Source organism: Manacus candei, unplaced genomic scaffold (genome assembly GCF_025592945.1).
Source record: "Manacus candei isolate 608988 ecotype Guabito, Panama unplaced genomic scaffold, ASM2559294v1 h1tg000017l, whole genome shotgun sequence".
NCBI lineage: Eukaryota > Metazoa > Chordata > Aves > Passeriformes > Pipridae > Manacus > Manacus candei.
The window spans coordinates 32,025,538-32,031,506 of record NW_026138065.1 but is presented as its reverse complement, the minus strand read 5'-3'; the positions used below and the strand labels follow the sequence as shown (position 1 = coordinate 32,031,506).

The window sequence follows — 5,969 nt, the reverse complement described above, 5'->3', positions numbered from 1 at the left end:
GCAAATAATCTCTGCAAAATTGCTAATTGAAAGTTTGTGATATTTTTCAGTGTATCAAGAGAAGAGAGGTTTTCCTTACTTTATGGTAGTGGTGCTGTTTATTTCCCTGTTTATTTCCCCATTTTCATTCTCAATCTTAGTAAGTTTTTGGACTTTGTTAAAAACAGAAGGCCTTAAAAATACCAAGTCTTTCGAAAAAAAAAAAAGTGGAAGGTGCAGTTCAAACTCCCAGCAATATCAGATATTGATAATTTGTATACCTTCTGGAAAAGCTACTTAATGAAAGACATTGCACTTAATTCAGAAGTGTCTCTTATTTAACCAAACCTCCCTGATCTTCAAAATATTGTAGAGAGCTCTCCAAGCACTGCAGGAGCCTGAGCAGGAGAGCTCAGGGAGGAGAGCATCAAAACCCCTGCAGAACAGCAGGACAGTGGCTTTCCTGCATCCCATAGACCAGGAAGCCAACAAACAGATGTTTTCATCTCCTGCTATATTTTTCAGCAACCACCCATATAGTCATGTAAAATATTTGGTAAAAACTGAATCTGAAAGTGCAGAAAACAGATAAATAAATAATGGTAAAAAAAAAAATCCATTAATCAATTTGTTAAAAGCAACATTCATTCTTACGAGGTTCAACTTCGCTGCAGCAAAGAATGAATTTATTTGAAACCCCTTTCTTTGAAAATTTGAGGTGCAAATTTACTTCAGCTACCAGAATTCAACCAATTACACCAAAACACTATTTTGCATATGCTGTGGATGTGTTTTGAAAACTGTATTTATTTTTTTAACAAGTCAGTATTCAAGCTCACAGTATTAAAAAATCAGTGTTGTGGTAAATGCTCAGGACTGGGCATCAGAAATTTAGATTCTAGTCTTGGCTCTGTCTCAGACTTCCCCCATGAGATCATCACGTACAATTTATCCTTTCAGAATTGGCATCTAATTTTGGATAACCCAGCTTTGCCTGCCAGACTTTAATATCTGGAACCCAATTTTCAGAAAATGGTTTCATTCAATTCAGCTGGTATAAAAAGAACTCAAAAATCTCTGGAAATCAGGTTCCTGAAACTCTGAAATGCCACTGGTTGCCATTTATATCTCTGCAAAGCGTCCTCAAAATGTTACTGGTGACGTAAGTGGAGAATTCAGATTTATTAATACTTTGCATCCTCTGCACACCCCTAAACAACTGCAAAACATTTAGGGCAATGGAGAGCAGGGTCCAGACAGAGCATTCAGAAGCTTGCCATGAGTCCTGTGTCTGACACACCCCATCTGCACATTTCAGTGCTTCCACTTAGGTTGTCAGAAATTCACCTGTGTCAAATAAGAAGCCGTAGATGTAAAGGTAGATTTTCTTTGTGGCCCCTGACTTTCAGGGAAATCAACACAAGCACATGGCCTGCAGGGATCTGGGCCTTCGTGACAAAGCACCATCACATCTACAGAGGTCAAAATTCACAGTGATTTGCAGTGTGTGAACTCTAGAAGATAACTTTGTTTGAAGTTGTGTTTTAGAAGTTTTGAATGGCAGATGGGACACACGCTAGGGACACGACATGGAACGGAACTCTTGTTGAATTTAAGACACAAAGTGACCTTTACAATGTGTTCTTATGCTTATCTGGAAATGAGTCAACAAAAATAAAAGTTCTTACTGTCTAACCCTGTGATTCTAAGAAGGAAAAACATGTTAGTGAAAAACACCCAACAATAGAAACCTATCCTCATAATATTTTAATTAAACAGCCAAACACCTCACTCAAGAATCCTCGTGGAAGCTACACTGGATCATACCATCTGTGTGAAGATGTTTTGCAATTATGCCAGTACTTCCAGCTCAGATGACTCAGAATGGGTGGTGTTTATAGGGAGGAGAATCCAGACCTCTTTGTCCTTCACAGAAATCCAGGCCTGCTGAGCACTCTTGTCAGATGCAGCTTGAAAACTGAGTTGTCTTTTCCTACCAGGAAAATTAACCCTGCATAGGCTCCCATGACCACACTGCCTCTGGCACCTGAGCAAGGTTGGTTGTGATAACCAGGAAAGTTAGATAACCAGGATTTGGTGAAGGTCAGAGTCCCTTAATGCTAATGAGGTACTCAGACAATGTTGGAAGTGTATCTGTTGAGGGCTTATTTGCCCTTTAAACCATGATTTATTCAGAAGTATTCAGACTTCCTAAATGTTTACTCACACTTTCATAAATCCAGAAAATGATACCCAGTGCTTAGTCAGGGGACAATTTCCATGAATATTTCTAGTCTGCTATTTTTGGGAAAGCAATGACGTAATTCCAAGACAAAGGCAAAACGCCTCAATAAGAAGCAAAACAGATTATGGGAGAGAAAAGATTAAGGCTAATTCTTAGGTAGAATATCTTCCTTCTGCCCTGCCAATACAACATGGTAACCAGCCTCATCAGCATAGGAACTGACCTGAGTTTCTCCAGACAGCACAGAGTTTGCAGGTGCAGACCCCATACCCCTACACTGAGAGAGATGGCTCTGTGGGAAGTGGAAGTGGGACTAAGGAACACACTGTTTGCTTTGCTGTGTGTGAGATAGTGCCAGTTCCTTCCAGACCCTCCTTTCTCTGCCATACTGAGCAGGGTGTGGGACAGCTGTCCCAATAACTCATTTTCCCTTTCTGTTCAGGGTATTTCCTGCCTCTGTTTGTACGGGTTCTCTATGCCTGCGCATTAGGATAAGCACGGAGCACTTAACTGGCAAGTTCATAGAAGTCCATTAAACTCAGTGTAAGGTGGTGGTAGTGTTTTATCTGATAAGCTTCAGCACTCTGTTTAGTCATCATATTTTTATTACCTTCTATCACAAAGTCTTGCTCACTCACAAAAGCCACAGCAAGCGGCCACACCTTCTCCTACCAGGAAACTGTGGGTCTTTCTCTCCATGGCTTTTACAAGGAGCAGCAGCAAGCAGACACTAGCTTTTTGGAAGACAAATCTATTTACACAATATTATGCACAGGTTACTTTTCATCTTCCTGCAAAACCCCCAAGTTATGAAGCATATATACAAAATTACGCTGAAGACAGGATATTTTTTTTTTTCTTCTCTTTGCTTATTTCTTTACAACCTTCTAAGCAAGCTGCACTAACTGGAACATACACAGAATGGAATATGTGCAATATATACAGGGAAAAGATAATTCAAATTTATATGGTACCCATGGATTCACTGATTTTTAAGCTTTTCCATCTCTTCGCATCAAGTGACTGACCTACGAAAGAAATTCCAATTCCTGTGTATTTTGGGTGTAGTTAAACTAAATCTCATTCTGTGTTACCCTGCTCACAGCAAATGAAGTTGACGAGTACAGACCACGACAAAACTTCCTTTCCTGGTTCTGAAAAGGTTGTTACCGTGCTCTGCAACTTTCTTCCTACAGACACTGTTTTATTTTTTCTTCAGAACAAGAAGTAATATCTCAGTTCAACTTAATGAGTAAACTAAGTTTTAAAATAGATGTCTGTTCAAACCACACTGTATTTCCTCTCCTGTGTTGTGCATGACCTTTAGTACAAAACAGAAATCTTTTAAGACTGTCCAACAGCTAACAGCAGCAGTTGGTAGCAAGAGGAGTGATGAATTTACTGACTATACCATGCAGTGTGTAAGTTCTGGTACTTCCAGTGCAGAACTTGCCTCCCTTTAATATGTAATCTTATATGCTGTGTTATGAACAGCAAATTAACCATATTTATACTTAACAGACCTCAATATCACTATTTGTTGAGTGACTTTAATTAGAGCACAATTTCTGCTGGCAGTTCTCAAAATAACCTTTTGTCATACAGCGTTTTCTTTAACTAACAGTGTAAATCCCTGGTAGGAAAAGGCTCATGTGATAAAAGCTACAAAACCTTATTAAAAAGTTACATGTTATAAAAATTAAAATCTTAAACATATATAAGGATCTAGTGAATATCTAACCTCAGAAAAGTTAGTGGAGGCAGTTTGTTCTTTTTTACTTCAGGTCTGCCAAACGAAAATGTAGTTTGCCCCACAGCAGAGTAAATTTTGCCATCACTGTGCATAAGGAGGCATAGCTGAATCATTCTATCTGACAAATCAAGATGATTTCAACCCCAAATGAAACATTTCACATTCAGAGACTGCAGATGTTTAATTCATGAGCATTAGTATGATTTGGCATGGTACTATATCCAGCTTATTGGAACTAAGATATAGATGGGCTAAGTGCTTTGTCCAGAATTACCCAGCAAGTCCAACAGCAGAGCAGTAAGCAGGGTGTAGTTTCCCCGAGTGAGCCCTCTATGTTGGGTTCAACAAGCCAAGTGATTTCAGATATACAGATTAATTAACTTTTCTGGACAAAGACCAGGCTTTTAAGGCAATTGCTTTACACATCTGGCTTCAACCAGCAACGCGAACCCTTTGGTTGTACAAATATCAAAACATCATTCCCTGAAAAGTAGATTAAAAGAAAGAAACCCATACTCAGGTGAAGCTGCTGCAGAGTGACCAGGATGTCCTTCCATCACATCTGCATGCCACTGGATTAGTCCCTGTTTGCTTCCATAGCCTCTTTGTCCTACTAGATGATGCCCTCATTCTCAATATCTTGTTGTATCCTCATTCTCAATATCTTGATGTGACTAAAGCAAAAAAAGAGTCAAATATTATGGCCTATAGACCTATATTTTAAAAATTTCTGATTGTTCCCCCTACTCTGTAAAATTAAAGGTAGAAAAAACCCCATTATAATCATGTATATATATATAAAATAATATACATCTATACATATGCAACTCTCATAACTATGCAAAACCCCTTATACTTACATTGTTTCTGTAACAGGCTGCTGTTGGTAGTGGACTGACATAGCTCATGGCATGGAAGAAAGTTAGTTAGTGCCATGGTCTAGTTGACAAGGTGGGGTTTGGTCACAGGTTGGACTCGATGATCTCGGAGGTCTTTTCCAACCTAACTGATTGTGTAATTCTGTGTGAAAAATGGGGGTGGTGTTGGTTTGTCCCTGAACTTCTTGTGGAAGTCAGTGGAATTTTGGGCAACACATGAAACAAATACCAGGCTGCCAGAGAGGAGCCGGGAGATCACACTTAACCTCCCCTTTTATTCCAGGCCCATCACACAAATACAAACTGGGCAAAACCTGGGAAAAGTAAAAGCTCTTCCGGGATGTTGATCTATGAAAACAACACAATATTCATTACAAATAGTTCTTTCAGCAGATGCCCGATTTCCCTCAGAGTGGGCAGACAGACCCCTGCGGGGAGCAGATGGTCTGAGGGGTGAGGGCGGGCAGCCCCTCAGGGTCCGTCCCTGCGTGGGCATGGGAGACGAAAACAAGCAGTCCCATCTGGTGACTTGGGGGGACCTGGTGTGATTGAGGCCACAGAATCAGCTAGGTTGGAAAAGACCTCCAAGATCATCGAGTCCAGCCTTTGACCCAACACCACCTTGCCTACTACACCATGGCACTGAGTGCCACAACCAGTCTCTTCTCAAACACCTCCAAGGATGGTGAATCCACCACCTCCCTGGGCAGCCCATTCCAATGTCTGACCACTCTCTCTGCAAAGAATTTCTTCCTAATGTCTAACCTAAACCTCCTCTGGTGTAGCTTAAGACTGTGCCCTCTTGTCCTGCTGCTGGTTGCCTGGGAGAACAGACTGACCCCCACCTGGCTACAACCTCCTGTCAGGGAATTGTAGAGAGTGATGAGGTCTCCCCTGAGCCTCCTCTTTTTCAGGCTGAACAACCCCAGCTCCCTCAGCCGCTCCTCACATGACTTGTGCCCCTTCACCAGCCTCTTTGCCCTTCCTTGGACACGCTCCAGCACCTCGATATCCTTCCTAAATTGAGAACTGGACACAGCGCCCGAGGTGCGGCCTAACCAGTGCCGAGTGCGGAGGGAAGAACCGCTTCTCCGGTCCTGCCGGCCACCCTGTT

General features: G+C 41.3%; 1 long non-coding RNA gene across 1 annotated transcript; it reads right to left on the bottom strand.

The window, feature by feature from the left end:
* Positions 1–335: 335 nt before the first annotated feature.
* LOC127469342 (uncharacterized) lies at positions 336–5,875 on the bottom strand. The gene is made up of 3 exons (XR_007903956.1): positions 4,838–5,875; positions 2,835–4,651; positions 336–1,326 (listed from the first exon to the last, which is right to left on the bottom strand). It is a non-coding gene; the product is annotated as an uncharacterized LOC127469342 (long non-coding RNA).
* Positions 5,876–5,969: the final 94 nt, after the last annotated feature.